The following is a 13,206-nucleotide window of genomic DNA, read 5'->3' on the forward strand; positions in this document are numbered from 1 at the left end:
AGATTTTGTTTCACAATCGATTAAAAAGGACTATGGATTAAAGCATTTAATGTCAATGGCCATTCTAAGCTGAATGTGCCTGCTCTCGTCAGATCGCCGAAGTTACACAGCTTAAGGCCTCGATAGTACCAGTGTGGGAGACTGTCTGGGAATCCGTGGTGCGGCTGCCTTTTTATTATGTCGTTTAGATTGTGTTTCACAATAGATTAAATAAGACTATGGATTAAAGCATTGAACGTCAATGGCCATTCTAAGCTGAATGTGCCTGCTCTCGTCAGAACGCAGAAGTTACACAGCTTAAGGCCTCGCTAGTACCAGTGTGGGAGACTGTCTGGGAATCCGTGGTGCGGTTGACTTTTTATTATGTCGTTTAGATTTTGTTTCACAATCGATTAAAAAGGACTATGGATTAAAGCATTTAATGTCAATGGCCATTCTAAGCTGAATGTGCCTGCTCTCGTCAAATCGCAGAAGTTACACAGCTTAAGGCCTCGCTAGTACCAGTGTGGGAGACTGTCTGGGAATCCGTGGTGCGGTTGACTTTTTATTATGTCGTTTAGATTTTGTTTCACAATCGATTAAAAAGGACTATGGATTAAAGCATTTAATGTCAATGGCCATTCTAAGCTGAATGTGCCTTCTCTCGTCAGATCGCAGAAGTTACACAGCTTAAGGCCTCGCTAGTACTAGTGTCGGAGACTGTCTGGGAATCCGTGGTGCGGTTGACTTTTTATTATGTCGTTTAGTTTTTGTTTCACAATCGATTATAAAGGACTATGGATTAAAGCATTTAATGTCAATGGCCATTCTAAGCTGAATGTCCCTGCTCTCGTCAGATTGCAGAAGTTACACAGCTTAAGGCCTCGCTAGTACCAGTGTGGGAGACTGTCTGGGAATCCGTGGTGCTGTTGACTTTTTATTATGTCGTTTAGATTTTGTTTCACAATCGATTAAAAAGGACTATGGATTAAAGCATTTAATGTCAATGGCCATTCTAAGCTGAATGTGCCTGCTCTCGTTAGATCGCCGAAGTTACACAGCTTAAGGCCTCACTAGTACCAGTGTGGGAGACTGTCTGGGAATCCGTGGTGCGGTTGCCTTTTTATTATGTCGTTTAGATTGTGTTTCACAATAGATTAAATAGGACTATGGATTAAAGCATTGAACGTCAATGGCCATTCTAAGCTGAATGTGCCTGCTCTCGTCAGAACGCAGAAGTTACACAGCTTAAGGCCTCGCTAGTACCAGTGTGGGAGACTGTCTGGGAATCCGTGGTGCGGTTGACTTTTTATTATGTCGTTTAGATTTTGTTTCACAATAGATTAAAAAGGACTATGGATTAAAGCATTTAATGTCAATGGCCATTCTAAGCTGAATGTGCCTGCTCTCGTCAGATCGCAGAAGTTACACAGCTTAAGGCCTCGCTAGTACCAGTGTGGGAGACTGTCTGGGAATCCGTGGTGCGGTTGACTTTTTATTATGTCGTTTAGATTTTGTTTCACAATAGATTAAATAGGACTATGGATTAAAGCATTGAACGTCAATGGCCATTCTAAGCTGAATGTGCCTGCTCTCGTCAGAACGCAGAAGTTACACAGCTTAAGGCCTCGCTAGTACCAGTGTGGGAGACTGTCTGGGAATCCGTGGTGCGGTTGAATTTTTATTATGTCGTTTAGTTTTTGTTTCACAATCGATTATAAAGGACTATGGATTAAAGCATTTAATGTCAATGGCCATTCTAAGCTGAATGTCCCTGCTCTCGTCAGATCGCAGAAGTTACACAGCTTAAGGCCTCGCTAGTACCAGTGTGGGAGACTGTCTGGGAATCCGTGGTGCGGTTGACTTTTTATTATGTTGTTTAGATTTTGTTTCACAATAGATTAAATAGGACTATGGATTAAGGCTTTTAATGTCAATGGCCATTGTAATCTGAATGTGCCTGCTCTTGTCAGATTGCAGAAGTTACACAGCTTAAGGCCTCGCTAGTACCAGTGTGGGAGACTGTCTGGGAATTCGTGGTGCGGTTGACTTTTTATTATGTCGTTTAGATTTTGTTTCACAATCGATTAAAAAGGACTATGGATTAAAGTATTTAATGTCAATGGCCATTCTAAGCTGAATGTGCCTGCTCTCGTCAGATCGCCGAAGTTACACAGCTTAAGTCCTTGCTAGTACCAGTGTGGGAGACTGTCTGGGAATCCGTGGGGCGGTTGACTTTTTATTATGTCGTTTAGATTTTGTTTCACAATAGATTAAATAGGACTATGGATTAAAGCATTGAACGTCAATGGCCATTCTAAGCTGAATGTGCCTGCCCTCGTCAGAACGCAGAAATTACACAGCTTAAGGCCTCGCTAGTACCAGTGTGGGAGACTGTCTGGGAATCCGTGGTGCGGTTGAATTTTTATTATGTCGTTTAGATTTTGTTTCACAATCGATTATAAAGGACTATGGATTAAAGCATTTAATGTCAATGGCCATTCTAAGCTGAATGTCCCTGCTCTCGTCAGATCGCAGAAGTTACACAGCTTAAGGCCTCGCTAGTACCAGTGTGGGAGACTGTCTGGGAATTCGTGGTGCGGTTGACTTTTTATTATGTCGTTTAGATTTTGTTTCACAATAGATTAAATAGGACTATGGATTAAAGCATTTCACGTCAATGGCCATTCTAAGCTGAATGTCCCTGCTCTCGTCAGATCGCAGAAGTTACATAGCTTAAGGCCTCGCTAGTACCAGTGTGGGAGACTGTCTGGAAATCCGTGGTGCGGTTGACTTTTTATTATGTCGTTTAGATTTTGTTTCACAATCGATTAAAAAGGACTATGGATTAAAGCATTTTATGTCAATGGCCATTCTAAGCTGAATGTGCCTGCTCTCGTCAGATCGCAGAAGTTACACAGCTTAAGGCCTCGCTAGTACCAGTGTGGGAGACTGTCTGGGAATCCGTGGTGCGGTTGACTTTTTATTATGTCGTTTAGATTTTGTTTCACAATCGATTAAAAAGGACTATGGATTAAAGTATTTAATGTCAATGGCCATTCTAAGCTGAATGTGCCTGCTCTCGTCAGATCGCCGAAGTTACACAGCTTAAGTCCTTGCTAGTACCAGTGTGGGAGACTGTCTGGGAATCCGTGGGGCGGTTCACTTTTTATTATGTCGTTTAGATTTTGTTTCACAATAGATTAAATAGGACTATGGATTAAAGCATTGAACGTCAATGGCCATTCTAAGCTGAATGTGCCTGCTCTCGTCAGATCGCAGAAGTTACACAGCTTAAGGCCTCGCTAGTACCAGTGTGGGAGACTGTCTGGGAATCCGTGGTGCGGTTGAATTTTTATTATGTCGTTTAGATTTTGTTTCACAATCGATTAAAAAGGACTATGGATTAAAGCATTTAATGTCAATGGCCATTCTAAGCTGAATGTGCCTGCTCTCGTCAGATCGCAGAAGTTACACAGCTTAAGGCCTCGCTAGTAGCAGTGTGGGAGACTGTCTGGGAATCCGTGGTGCGGTTGAATTTTTATTATGTCGTTTAGATTTTGTTTCACAATCGATTAAAAAGGACTATGGATTAAAGCATTTAATGTCAATGGCTATTCTAAGCTGAATGTCCCTGCTCTTGTCAGATCGCAGAAGTTACACAGCTTAAGGCCTCGCTAGTACCAGTGTGGGAGACTGTCTGGGAATCCGTGGTGCGTTTGCCTTTTTATTATGTCGTTTAGATTTTGTTTCACAATCGATTAAAAAGGACTATGGATTAAAGCATTTAATGTCAATGGCCATTCAAAGCTGAATGTCCCTGCTCTCGTCAGATCGCAGAAGTTACACAGCTTAAGGCCTTGCTAGTACTAGTGTGGGAGACTGTCTGGGAATCCGTGGTGCGGTTGACTTTTTATTATGTTGTTTAGATTTTGTTTCACAATAGATTAAATAGGACTATGGATTAAAGCTTTTAATGTCAATGGCCATTCTAAGCTGAATGTGCCTGCTCTCATCAGATCGCAGAAGTTACACAGCTTAAGGCCTCGCTAGTACCAGTGTGGGAGACTGTCTGGGAATCCGTGGTGCGGTTGACTTTTTATTATGTTGTTTAGATTTTGTTTCACAATCGATTAAAAAGGACTATGGAATAAAGCATTTCATGTCAATTGCCGTTCTAAACTGAATGTGCCTGCTCTCGTTAGATCGCAGAAGTTACACAGCTTAACGCCTCGCTAGTACCAGTGTGGGAGACTGTCTGGGAATCCGTGGTGCGGTTGACTTTTTATTATGTCGTTTAGATTTTGTTTCACAATAGATTAAATAGGACTATGGATTAAAGCATTTAACGTCAATGGCCATTCTAAGCTGAATGTCCCTGCTCTCGTCAGATCGCAGAAGTTACACAGCTTAAGGCCTCGCTAGTACCAGTGTGGGAGACTGTCTGGGAATCCGTGGTGCGGTTGACTTCTTATTGTGTCGTTTAGATTTTTTTTCACAATCGATTAAAAAGGACTATGGATTAAAGCATTTAATGTCAATGGCCATTCTAAGCTGAATGTCCCTGCTCTCGTCAGATCGCAGAAGTTACACAGCTTAAGGCCTCGCTAGTACCAGTGTGGGAGACTGTCTGGGAATCCGTGGTGCGGTTGACTTTTTATTATGTCGTTTAGATTTTGTTTCACAATAGATTAAATAGGACTATGGATTAAAGCATTGAACGTCAATGGCCATTCTAAGCTGAATGTGCCTGCTCTCGTCAGAACGCAGAAGTTACACAGCTTAAGGCCTCACTAGTACCAGTGTGGGAGACTGTCTGGGAATCCGTGGTGCGGTTGAATTTTTATTATGTCGTTTAGATTTTGTTTCACAATCGATTAAAAAGGACTATGGATTAAAGCATTTAATGTCAATGGCCATTCTAAGCTGAATGTGCGTCAGATCGCAGAAGTTACACAGCTTAAGGCCTTGCTAGTACTTACGTGGGAGACTGTCTGGGAATCCGTGGGGCGGTTGACTTTTTATTATGTCGTTTAGATTTTGTTTCACAATAGATTAAATAGGACTATGGATTAAAGGATTTAACGTCAATGGCCATTCTAAGCTGATTGTGCCTGCTCTCGTCAGATCGCAGAAGTTACACAGCTTAAGGCCTCGCTAGTACCAGTGTGGGAGACTGTCTGTGAATCCGTGGTGCGGTTGAATTTTTATTATGTCGTTTAGATTTTGTTTCACAATCGATTAAAAAGGACTATGGATTAAAGAATTTAATGTCAATGGCCATTCTAAGCTGAATGTCCCTGCTCTCGTCAGATCGCAGAAGTTACACAGCTTAAGGCCTCGCTAGTACCAGTGTGGGAGACTGTCTGGGAATCCGTGGTGCGGTTGACTATTTATTATGTCGTTTAGATTTTGTATCACAATCGATTAAAAAGGACTATGGATTAAAGCATTTAATGTCAATGGCCATTCTAAGCTGAATGTGCCTGCTCTCGTCAGATCGCAGAAGTTACACAGCTTAAGGCCTCGCTAGTACCAGTGTGGGAGACTGTCTGGGAATCCGTGGTGCGGTTGACTTTTTATTATGTCGTTTAGATTTTGTTTCACAATAGATTAAATAGGACTATGGATTAAAGCATTTAACGTCAATGGCCATTCTAAGCTGAATGTGCCTGCTCTCGTCAGATCGTAGAAGTTACACAGCTTAAGGCCTCGCTAGTACCAGTGTGGGAGACTGTCTGGGAATCCGTGGTGCGGTTGAATTTTTATTATGTCGTTTAGATTTTGTTTCACAATCGATTAAAAAGGACTATGGATTAAAGCATTTAATGTCAATGGCCATTCTAAGCTGAATGTCCCTGCTCTCGTCAGATCGCAGAAGTTACACAGCTTAAGGCCTCGCTAGTACCAGTGTGGGAGACTGTCTGGGAATCCGTGGTGCGGTTTACTTTTTATTATGTCGTTTAGATTTTGTTTCACAATCGATTAAAAAGGACTATGGATTATAGCATTTAATGTCAATGGCCATTCTAAGCTGAATGTTCCTGCTCTCGTCAGATCGCAGAAGTTACACAGCTTAAGGCCTCGCTAGTACCAGTGTCGGAGACTTTCTGGGAATCCGTGGTGCGGTTGACTTTTTATTATGTCGTTTAGATTTTGTTTCACAATAGATTAAATAGGACTATGGATTAAAGCATTTAACGTCAATCGCCATTCTAAGCTGAATGTGCCTGCTCTCGTCAGAACGCAGAAGTTACACAGCTTAAGGCCTCGCTAGTACTAGTGTGGGAGACTGTCTGGTAATCCGTGATGCGGTTGAATTTTTATTATGTCGTTTAGATTTTGTTTCACAATCGATTAAAAAGGACTATGGATTAAAGCATTTAATGTCAATGGCCATTCTAAGCTGAATGTCCCTGCTCTCGTCAGATCGCAGAAGTTACACAGCTTAAGGCCTCGCTAGTACCAGTTTGGGAGACTGTCTGGGAATCCATGGTGCGGTTGACTTTTTATTATGTCGTTTAGATTTTGTTTCACAATAGATTAAATAGGACTATGGATTAAAGCATTTAGCGTCAATGGCCATTCTAAGCTGAATGTCCCTGCTCTTGTCAGATCGCAGAAGTTACACAGCTTAAGGCCTCGCTAGTACCAGTGTGGGAGACTGTCTGGGAATCCGTGGTGCGGTTGACTTTTTATTATGTCGTTTAGATTTTGTTTCACAATCGATTAAAAAGGACTATGGATTAAAGCATTTAATGTCAATGGCCATTCTAAGCTGAATGTGCCTGCTCTCGTCAGATCGCAGAAGTTACACAGCTTAAGGCCTCGCTAGTACCAGTGTGGGAGACTGTCTGGGAATCCGTGGTGCGGTTGAATTTTTATTATGTCGTTTAGATTTTGTTTCACAATCGATTAAAAAGGACTATGGATTAGAGCATTTAATGTCAATGGCCATTCTAAGCTGAATGTGCCTGCTCTCGTCAGATCGCCGAAATTACACAGCTTAAGGCCTCGCTAGTACCAGTGTGGGAGACTGTCTGGGAATCCGTGGTGCGGTTGACTTTTTATTATGTCGTTTAGATTTTGTTTCACAATCGATTAAAAAGGACTATGGATTAAAGCATTTAATGTCAATGGCCATTCTAAGCTGAATGTGCCTGCTCTCGTCAGATCGCCGAAGTTACACAGCTTAAGGCCTCGCTAGTACCAGTGTGGGAGACTGTCTGGGAATCCGTGGTGCGGTTGACTTTTTATTATGTCGTTTAGATTTTGTTTCACAATAGATTAAATAGGACTATGGATTAAAACATTTAACTTCAATGGCCATTCTAAGCTGAATGTGCCTGCTCTCGTCAGATCGCAGAAGTTACACAGCTTAAGACCTCGCTAGTACCAGTGTGGGAGACTGTCTGGGAATCCGTGGTGCGGTTGAATTTTTATTATGTCGTTTAGATTTTGTTTCACAATCGATTAAAAAGGACTATGGATTAAAGCATTTAATGTCAATGGCCATTCTAAGCTGAATGTCCCTGCTCTCGTCAAATCGCAGAAGTTACACAGCTTAAGGCCTCGCTAGTAGCAGTGTGGGAGACTGTCTGGGAATTCGTGGTGCGTTTGCCTTTTTATTATGTCGTTTAGATTTTGTTTCACAATCGATTAAAAAGGACTATGGATTAAAGCATTTAATGTCAATGGCCATTCTAAGCTGAATGTCCCTGCTCTCGGCAGATCGCAGAAGTTACACAGCTTAAGGCCTTGCTAGTACCAGTGTGGGAGACTGTCTGGGAATCCGTGGTGCGGTTGACTTTTTATTATGTTGTTTAGATTTTGTTTCACAATAGATTAAATAGCACTATGGATTAAAGCTTTTAATGTCAATGGCCATTCTAAGCTGAATGTGCCTGCTCTCATCAGATCGCAGAAGTTACACAGCTTAAGGCCTCGCTAGTACCAGTGTGGGAGACTGTCTGGGAATCCGTGGTGCGGTTGACTTTTTATTATGTTGTTTTGATTTTGTTTCACAATCGATTAAAAAGGACTATGGAATAAAGCATTTAATGTCAATGGCCTTTCTAAACTGAATGTGCCTGCTCTCGTTAGATCGCAGAAGTTACACAGCTTAACGCCTCGCTAGTACCAGTGTGGGAGGCTGTCTGGGAATCCGTGGTGCGGTTGACTTTTTATTATGTCGTTTAGATTTTGTTTCACAATAGATGAAATAGGACTATGGATTAAAGCATTTAACGTCAATGGCCATTCTAAGCTGAATGTCCCTGCTCTCGTCAGATCGCAGAAGTTACACAGCTTAAGGCCTCGCTAGTACCAGTGTGGGAGACTGTCTGGGAATCCGTGGTGCGGTTGACTTCTTATTATGTCGTTTAGATTTTTTTTCACAATCGATTAAAAAGGACTATGGATTAAAGCATTTAATGTCAATGGCCATTCTAAGCTGAATGTGCCTGCTCTCGTCAGATCGCAGAAGTTACACAGCTTAAGGCCTCGCTAGTACCAGTGTGGGAGACTGTCTGGGAATCCGTGGTGCGGTTGACTTTTTATTATGTCGTTTAGATTTTGTTTCACAATAGATTAAATAGGACTATGGATTAAAGCATTGAACGTCAATGGCCATTCTAAGCTGAATGTGCCTGCTCTCGTCAGAACGCAGAAGTTACACAGCTTAAGGCCTCGCTAGTACCAGTGTGGGAGACTGTCTGGGAATCCGTGGTGCGGTTGAATTTTTAGTATGTCGTTTAGATTTTGTTTCACAATCGATTAAAAAGGACTATGGATTAAAGCATTTAATGTCAATGGCCATTCTAAGCTGAATGTGCGTCAGATCGCAGAAGTTACACAGCTTAAGGCCTTGCTAGTACTTATGTGGGAGACTGTCTGGGAATCCGTGGGGCGGTTGACTTTTTATTATGTCGTTTAGATTTTGTTTCACAATCGATTAAAAAGGACTATGGATTAAAGAATTTAATGTCAATGGCCATTCTAAGCTGAATGTCCCTGCTCTCGTCAGATCGCAGAAGTTACACAGCTTAAGGCCTCGCTAGTACCAGTGTGGGAGACTGTCTGGGAATCCGTGGTGCGGTTGACTATTTATTATGTCGTTTAGATTTTGTTTCACAATCGATTAAAAAGGACTATGGATTAAAGCATTTAATGTCAATGGCCATTCTAAGCTGAATGTGCCTGCTCTCGTCATATCGCAGAAGTTACTCAGCTTAAGGCCTCGCTAGTACCAGTGTGGGAGACTGTCTGGGAATCCGTGGTGCGGTTGACTTTTTATTATGTCGATTAGATTTTGTTTCACAATCGATTAAAAAGGACTATGGATTAAAGCATTTAATGTCAATGGCCATTCTAAGCTGAATGTCCCTGCTCTCGTCAGATCGCAGAAGTTACACAGCTTAAGGCCTCGCTAGTACCAGTGTGGGAGACTGTCTGGGAATCCGTGGTGCGGTTGACTTTTTATTATGTCGTTTAGATTTTGTTTCACAATCGATTAAAAAGGACTATGGATTAAAGCATTTAATGTCAATGGCCATTCTAAGCTGAATGTGCCTGCTCTCGTCAGATCGCAGAAGTTACACAGCTTAAGGCCTCGCTAGTACCAGTGTCGGAGACTTTCTGGGAATCCGTGGTGCGGTTGACTTTTTATTATGTCGTTTAGATTTTGTTTCACAATAGATTAAATAGGACTATGGATTAAAGCATTTAACGTCAATCGCCATTCTAAGCTGAATGTGCCTGCTCTCGTCAGAACGCAGAAGTTACACAGCTTAAGGCCTCGCTAGTACTAGTGTGGGAGACTGTCTGGGAATCCGTGGTGCGGTTGAATTTTTATTATGTCGTTTAGATTTTGTTTCACAATCGATTAAAAAGGACTATGGATTAAAGCATTTAATGTCAATGGCCATTCTAAGCTGAATGTCCCTGCTCTCGTCAGATCGCAGAAGTTACACAGCTTAAGGCCTTGCTATTACCAGTGTGGGAGACTGTCTGGGAATCCGTGGTGCGGTTGACTCTTTATTATGTTGTTTAGATTTTGTTTCACAATAGATTAAATAGGACTATGGATTAAGGCTTTTAATGTCAATGGCCATTCTAAGCTGAATGTACCTGCTCTCATCAGATCGCAGAAGTTACACAGCTTAAGGCCTCGCTAGTACCAGTGTGGGAGACTGTCTGGGAATCCGTGGTGCGGTTGACTTTTTATTATGTCGTTTAGATTTTGTTTCACAATAGATTAAATAGGACTATGGATTAAAGCATTTAACGTCAATGGCCATTCTAAGCTGAATGTCCCTGCTCTCGTCAGATCGCAGAAGTTACACAGCTTAAGGCCTCGCTAGTACCAGTGTGGGAGACTGTCTGGGAATCTGTGGTGCGGTTGACTTTTTATTATGTCGTTTAGATTTTGCTTCACAATCGATTAAAAAGGACTATGGATTAAAGCATTTAATGTCAATGGCCATTCTAAGCTGAATGTGCCTGCTCTCGTCAGATCGCAGAAGTTACACAGCTTAAGGCCTCGCTAGTACCAGTGTGGGAGACTGTCTGGGAATCCGTGGTGCGGTTGACTTTTTATTATGTCGTTTAGATTTTGTTTCACAATCGATTAAAAAGGACTATGGATTAAAGCATTTAATTTCAATGGCCATTCTAAGCTGAATGTGCCTGCTCTCGTCAGATCGCAGAAGTTACACAGCTTAAGGCCTCGCTAGTACCAGTGTGGGAGACTGTCTGGGAATCTGTGGTGCGGTTGATTTTCTATTATGTCGTTTAGATTTTGTTTCACAATAGATTAAATAGGACTATGGATTAAAGCATTTAACGTCAATGGCCATTCTAAGCTGAATGTGCCTGCTCTCGTCAGATCGCAGAAGTTACACAGCTTAAGGCCTCGCTAGTACCAGTGTGGGAGACTGTCTGGGAATCCGTGGTGCGGTTGAATTTTTATTATGTCGTTTAGATTTTGCTTCACAATCGATTAAAAAGGACTATGGATTAAAGCATTTAATGTCAATGGCAATTCTAAGCTGAATGTCCCTGCTCTCGTCAGATCGCAGAAGTTACACAGCTTAAGGCCTGGCTAGTACCAGAGTGGGAGACTGTCTGGGAATCCGTGGTGCGGTTGACTTTTTATTATGTCGTTTAGATTTTGTTTCTCAATCGATTAAAAAGGACTATGGATTAAAGCATTTAATGTCAATGGCCATTCTAAGCTGAATGTGCCTGCTCTCGTCAGATCGCAGAAGTTACACAGCTTAAGTCCTCGCTAGTACTAGTGTCGGAGACTGTCTGGGAATCCGTGGTGCGGTTGACTTTTTATTATGTCGTTTAGATTTTGTTTCACAATAGATTAAATAGGACTATGGATTAAAGCATTTAACGTCAATCGCCATTCTAAGCTGAATGTACCTGCTCTCGTCAGAACGCAGAAGTTACACAGCTTAAGGCCTCGCTAGTACTAGTGTGGGAGACTGTCAGGGAATTCGTGGTGCGGTTGAATTTTTATTATGTCGTTTAGATTTTGTTTCACAATAGATTAAATAGGACTATGGATTAAAGCATTTAATGTCAATGGCCATTCTAAGCTGTATGTGCCTGCTCTCGTCAGATCGCAGAAGTTACACAGCTTAAGGCCTCGCTAGTACCAGTGTGGGAGACTGTCTGGGAATCCGTGGTGCGGTTGAATTTTTATTATGTCGTTTAGATTTTGCTTCACAATCGATTAAAAAGGACTATGGATTAAAGCATTTAATGTCAATGGCAATTCTAAGCTGAATGTCCCTGCTCTCGTCAGATCGCAGAAGTTACACAGCTTAAGGCCTGGCTAGTACCAGAGTGGGAGACTGTCTGGGAATCCGTGGTGCGGTTGACTTTTTATTATGTCGTTTAGATTTTGTTTCTCAATCGATTAAAAAGGACTATGGATTAAAGCATTTAATGTCAATGGCCATTCTAAGCTGAATGTGCCTGCTCTCGTCAGATCGCAGAAGTTACACAGCTTAAGTCCTCGCTAGTACCAGTGTCGGAGACTGTCTGGGAATCCGTGGTGCGGTTGACTTTTTATTATGTCGTTTAGATTTTGTTTCACAATAGATTAAATAGGACTATGGATTAAAGCATTTAACGTCAATCGCCATTCTAAGCTGAATGTACCTGCTCTCGTCAGAACGCAGAAGTTACACAGCTTAAGGCCTCGCTAGTACTAGTGTGGGAGACTGTCAGGGAATTCGTGGTGCGGTTGAATTTTTATTATGTCGTTTAGATTTTGTTTCACAATCGATTAAAAAGGACTATGGATTAAAGCATTTAATGTCAATGGCCATTCTAAGCTGAATGTCCCTGCTCTCGTCAGATCGCAGAAGTTACACAGCTTAAGGCCTTGCTAGTACCAGTGTGGGAGACTGTCTGGGAATCCGTGGTGCGGTTGACTTTTTATTATGTTGTTTAGATTTTGTTTCACAATAGATTAAATAGGACTATGGATTAAGGCTTTTAATGTCAATGGCCATTCTAAGCTGAATGTGCCTGCTCTCATCAGATCGCAGAAGTTACACAGCTTAAGGCCTCGCTAGTACCAGTGTGGGAGACTGTCTGGGAATCCGTGGTGCGGTTGACTTTTTATTATGTCGTTTAGATTTTGTTTCACAGTAGATTAAATAGGACTATGGATTAAAGCATTTAACGTCAATGGCCATTCTAAGCTGAATGTCCCTGCTCTCGTCAGATCGCAGAAGTTACACAGCTTAAGGCCTCGCTAGTACCAGTGTCGGAGACTGTCTGGGAATCCGTGGTGCGGTTGACTTTTTATTATGTCGTTTAGATTTTGTTTCACAATCGATTAAAAAGGACTATGGATTAAAGCGTTTAATGTCAATGGCCATTCTAAGCTGAATGTGCCTGCTCTCGTCAGATCGCAGAAGTTACACAGCTTAAGGCCTCGCTAGTACCTGTGTGGGAGACTGTCTGGGAATCCGTGGTGCGGTTGTATTTTTATTATGTCGTTTAGATTTTGTTTCACAATCAATTAAAAAGGACTATGGATTAAAGCATTTAATGTCAATGGCCATTCTAAGCTGAATGTGCCTGCTCTCGTCAGATCGCAGAAGTTACACAGCTTAAGGCCTCGCTAGTACCAGTGTGGGAGACTGTCTGGGAATCCGTGGTGCGGTTGACTTTTTATTATGTCGTTTAGATTTTGTTTCACAA

The 13,206-nt window shown here is 41.9% G+C and overlaps 63 pseudogenes; all 63 read left to right on the top strand.

Moving 5' to 3' along the window:
* Positions 1 to 51: 51 nt before the first annotated feature.
* LOC142708054 (5S ribosomal RNA) lies at positions 52 to 170 on the top strand (annotated as a pseudogene).
* Positions 171 to 237: 67 nt separating this feature from the next.
* LOC142707850 (5S ribosomal RNA) lies at positions 238 to 356 on the top strand (annotated as a pseudogene).
* A 67-nt stretch (positions 357 to 423) lies between these two features.
* Positions 424 to 542, top strand: LOC142707976 (5S ribosomal RNA; annotated as a pseudogene).
* Positions 543 to 609: 67 nt separating this feature from the next.
* Positions 610 to 728, top strand: LOC142708047 (5S ribosomal RNA; annotated as a pseudogene).
* Positions 729 to 795: 67 nt separating this feature from the next.
* Positions 796 to 914, top strand: LOC142708102 (5S ribosomal RNA; annotated as a pseudogene).
* A 67-nt stretch (positions 915 to 981) lies between these two features.
* Positions 982 to 1,100, top strand: LOC142708035 (5S ribosomal RNA; annotated as a pseudogene).
* A 67-nt stretch (positions 1,101 to 1,167) lies between these two features.
* LOC142707862 (5S ribosomal RNA) lies at positions 1,168 to 1,286 on the top strand (annotated as a pseudogene).
* A 67-nt stretch (positions 1,287 to 1,353) lies between these two features.
* Positions 1,354 to 1,472, top strand: LOC142708080 (5S ribosomal RNA; annotated as a pseudogene).
* Positions 1,473 to 1,539: 67 nt separating this feature from the next.
* LOC142707889 (5S ribosomal RNA) lies at positions 1,540 to 1,658 on the top strand (annotated as a pseudogene).
* A 67-nt stretch (positions 1,659 to 1,725) lies between these two features.
* On the top strand, positions 1,726 to 1,844 carry LOC142707856 (5S ribosomal RNA; annotated as a pseudogene).
* Positions 1,845 to 2,097: 253 nt separating this feature from the next.
* Positions 2,098 to 2,216, top strand: LOC142708049 (5S ribosomal RNA; annotated as a pseudogene).
* A 67-nt stretch (positions 2,217 to 2,283) lies between these two features.
* On the top strand, positions 2,284 to 2,402 carry LOC142707983 (5S ribosomal RNA; annotated as a pseudogene).
* Positions 2,403 to 2,469: 67 nt separating this feature from the next.
* Positions 2,470 to 2,588, top strand: LOC142708101 (5S ribosomal RNA; annotated as a pseudogene).
* A 67-nt stretch (positions 2,589 to 2,655) lies between these two features.
* Positions 2,656 to 2,774, top strand: LOC142708026 (5S ribosomal RNA; annotated as a pseudogene).
* Positions 2,775 to 2,841: 67 nt separating this feature from the next.
* Positions 2,842 to 2,960, top strand: LOC142708081 (5S ribosomal RNA; annotated as a pseudogene).
* Positions 2,961 to 3,213: 253 nt separating this feature from the next.
* On the top strand, positions 3,214 to 3,332 carry LOC142707932 (5S ribosomal RNA; annotated as a pseudogene).
* Positions 3,333 to 3,399: 67 nt separating this feature from the next.
* Positions 3,400 to 3,518, top strand: LOC142707996 (5S ribosomal RNA; annotated as a pseudogene).
* A 253-nt stretch (positions 3,519 to 3,771) lies between these two features.
* LOC142707993 (5S ribosomal RNA) lies at positions 3,772 to 3,890 on the top strand (annotated as a pseudogene).
* A 67-nt stretch (positions 3,891 to 3,957) lies between these two features.
* On the top strand, positions 3,958 to 4,076 carry LOC142707898 (5S ribosomal RNA; annotated as a pseudogene).
* A 253-nt stretch (positions 4,077 to 4,329) lies between these two features.
* Positions 4,330 to 4,448, top strand: LOC142707858 (5S ribosomal RNA; annotated as a pseudogene).
* Positions 4,449 to 4,515: 67 nt separating this feature from the next.
* Positions 4,516 to 4,634, top strand: LOC142707859 (5S ribosomal RNA; annotated as a pseudogene).
* Positions 4,635 to 4,701: 67 nt separating this feature from the next.
* On the top strand, positions 4,702 to 4,820 carry LOC142707913 (5S ribosomal RNA; annotated as a pseudogene).
* A 245-nt stretch (positions 4,821 to 5,065) lies between these two features.
* Positions 5,066 to 5,184, top strand: LOC142708031 (5S ribosomal RNA; annotated as a pseudogene).
* Positions 5,185 to 5,251: 67 nt separating this feature from the next.
* Positions 5,252 to 5,370, top strand: LOC142707860 (5S ribosomal RNA; annotated as a pseudogene).
* A 67-nt stretch (positions 5,371 to 5,437) lies between these two features.
* Positions 5,438 to 5,556, top strand: LOC142708082 (5S ribosomal RNA; annotated as a pseudogene).
* Positions 5,557 to 5,623: 67 nt separating this feature from the next.
* On the top strand, positions 5,624 to 5,742 carry LOC142708003 (5S ribosomal RNA; annotated as a pseudogene).
* A 67-nt stretch (positions 5,743 to 5,809) lies between these two features.
* On the top strand, positions 5,810 to 5,928 carry LOC142707958 (5S ribosomal RNA; annotated as a pseudogene).
* A 67-nt stretch (positions 5,929 to 5,995) lies between these two features.
* LOC142707924 (5S ribosomal RNA) lies at positions 5,996 to 6,114 on the top strand (annotated as a pseudogene).
* Positions 6,115 to 6,181: 67 nt separating this feature from the next.
* On the top strand, positions 6,182 to 6,300 carry LOC142708044 (5S ribosomal RNA; annotated as a pseudogene).
* Positions 6,301 to 6,367: 67 nt separating this feature from the next.
* On the top strand, positions 6,368 to 6,486 carry LOC142707991 (5S ribosomal RNA; annotated as a pseudogene).
* Positions 6,487 to 6,553: 67 nt separating this feature from the next.
* Positions 6,554 to 6,672, top strand: LOC142707978 (5S ribosomal RNA; annotated as a pseudogene).
* A 67-nt stretch (positions 6,673 to 6,739) lies between these two features.
* On the top strand, positions 6,740 to 6,858 carry LOC142707933 (5S ribosomal RNA; annotated as a pseudogene).
* Positions 6,859 to 6,925: 67 nt separating this feature from the next.
* Positions 6,926 to 7,044, top strand: LOC142707940 (5S ribosomal RNA; annotated as a pseudogene).
* Positions 7,045 to 7,111: 67 nt separating this feature from the next.
* LOC142707951 (5S ribosomal RNA) lies at positions 7,112 to 7,230 on the top strand (annotated as a pseudogene).
* A 67-nt stretch (positions 7,231 to 7,297) lies between these two features.
* LOC142707899 (5S ribosomal RNA) lies at positions 7,298 to 7,416 on the top strand (annotated as a pseudogene).
* A 253-nt stretch (positions 7,417 to 7,669) lies between these two features.
* LOC142708022 (5S ribosomal RNA) lies at positions 7,670 to 7,788 on the top strand (annotated as a pseudogene).
* Positions 7,789 to 7,855: 67 nt separating this feature from the next.
* On the top strand, positions 7,856 to 7,974 carry LOC142707910 (5S ribosomal RNA; annotated as a pseudogene).
* A 253-nt stretch (positions 7,975 to 8,227) lies between these two features.
* On the top strand, positions 8,228 to 8,346 carry LOC142707861 (5S ribosomal RNA; annotated as a pseudogene).
* A 67-nt stretch (positions 8,347 to 8,413) lies between these two features.
* LOC142708083 (5S ribosomal RNA) lies at positions 8,414 to 8,532 on the top strand (annotated as a pseudogene).
* A 67-nt stretch (positions 8,533 to 8,599) lies between these two features.
* On the top strand, positions 8,600 to 8,718 carry LOC142707891 (5S ribosomal RNA; annotated as a pseudogene).
* Positions 8,719 to 8,963: 245 nt separating this feature from the next.
* Positions 8,964 to 9,082, top strand: LOC142707863 (5S ribosomal RNA; annotated as a pseudogene).
* A 67-nt stretch (positions 9,083 to 9,149) lies between these two features.
* On the top strand, positions 9,150 to 9,268 carry LOC142708036 (5S ribosomal RNA; annotated as a pseudogene).
* Positions 9,269 to 9,335: 67 nt separating this feature from the next.
* Positions 9,336 to 9,454, top strand: LOC142707864 (5S ribosomal RNA; annotated as a pseudogene).
* Positions 9,455 to 9,521: 67 nt separating this feature from the next.
* LOC142707908 (5S ribosomal RNA) lies at positions 9,522 to 9,640 on the top strand (annotated as a pseudogene).
* Positions 9,641 to 9,707: 67 nt separating this feature from the next.
* LOC142708058 (5S ribosomal RNA) lies at positions 9,708 to 9,826 on the top strand (annotated as a pseudogene).
* Positions 9,827 to 9,893: 67 nt separating this feature from the next.
* LOC142708019 (5S ribosomal RNA) lies at positions 9,894 to 10,012 on the top strand (annotated as a pseudogene).
* A 67-nt stretch (positions 10,013 to 10,079) lies between these two features.
* On the top strand, positions 10,080 to 10,198 carry LOC142707966 (5S ribosomal RNA; annotated as a pseudogene).
* Positions 10,199 to 10,265: 67 nt separating this feature from the next.
* LOC142707906 (5S ribosomal RNA) lies at positions 10,266 to 10,384 on the top strand (annotated as a pseudogene).
* Positions 10,385 to 10,451: 67 nt separating this feature from the next.
* LOC142708085 (5S ribosomal RNA) lies at positions 10,452 to 10,570 on the top strand (annotated as a pseudogene).
* A 67-nt stretch (positions 10,571 to 10,637) lies between these two features.
* LOC142707959 (5S ribosomal RNA) lies at positions 10,638 to 10,756 on the top strand (annotated as a pseudogene).
* Positions 10,757 to 10,823: 67 nt separating this feature from the next.
* Positions 10,824 to 10,942, top strand: LOC142707936 (5S ribosomal RNA; annotated as a pseudogene).
* Positions 10,943 to 11,009: 67 nt separating this feature from the next.
* LOC142707964 (5S ribosomal RNA) lies at positions 11,010 to 11,128 on the top strand (annotated as a pseudogene).
* Positions 11,129 to 11,195: 67 nt separating this feature from the next.
* LOC142707998 (5S ribosomal RNA) lies at positions 11,196 to 11,314 on the top strand (annotated as a pseudogene).
* Positions 11,315 to 11,381: 67 nt separating this feature from the next.
* On the top strand, positions 11,382 to 11,500 carry LOC142708021 (5S ribosomal RNA; annotated as a pseudogene).
* A 67-nt stretch (positions 11,501 to 11,567) lies between these two features.
* LOC142707961 (5S ribosomal RNA) lies at positions 11,568 to 11,686 on the top strand (annotated as a pseudogene).
* Positions 11,687 to 11,753: 67 nt separating this feature from the next.
* On the top strand, positions 11,754 to 11,872 carry LOC142707965 (5S ribosomal RNA; annotated as a pseudogene).
* Positions 11,873 to 11,939: 67 nt separating this feature from the next.
* LOC142708011 (5S ribosomal RNA) lies at positions 11,940 to 12,058 on the top strand (annotated as a pseudogene).
* Positions 12,059 to 12,125: 67 nt separating this feature from the next.
* Positions 12,126 to 12,244, top strand: LOC142708033 (5S ribosomal RNA; annotated as a pseudogene).
* Positions 12,245 to 12,311: 67 nt separating this feature from the next.
* On the top strand, positions 12,312 to 12,430 carry LOC142707915 (5S ribosomal RNA; annotated as a pseudogene).
* Positions 12,431 to 12,497: 67 nt separating this feature from the next.
* LOC142707922 (5S ribosomal RNA) lies at positions 12,498 to 12,616 on the top strand (annotated as a pseudogene).
* A 67-nt stretch (positions 12,617 to 12,683) lies between these two features.
* LOC142707975 (5S ribosomal RNA) lies at positions 12,684 to 12,802 on the top strand (annotated as a pseudogene).
* Positions 12,803 to 12,869: 67 nt separating this feature from the next.
* LOC142707988 (5S ribosomal RNA) lies at positions 12,870 to 12,988 on the top strand (annotated as a pseudogene).
* Positions 12,989 to 13,055: 67 nt separating this feature from the next.
* LOC142708086 (5S ribosomal RNA) lies at positions 13,056 to 13,174 on the top strand (annotated as a pseudogene).
* Positions 13,175 to 13,206: the final 32 nt, after the last annotated feature.

Source organism: Rhinoderma darwinii, unplaced genomic scaffold (genome assembly GCF_050947455.1).
Source record: "Rhinoderma darwinii isolate aRhiDar2 unplaced genomic scaffold, aRhiDar2.hap1 Scaffold_3887, whole genome shotgun sequence".
NCBI classification, from domain to species: Eukaryota; Metazoa; Chordata; class Amphibia; order Anura; family Rhinodermatidae; genus Rhinoderma; species Rhinoderma darwinii.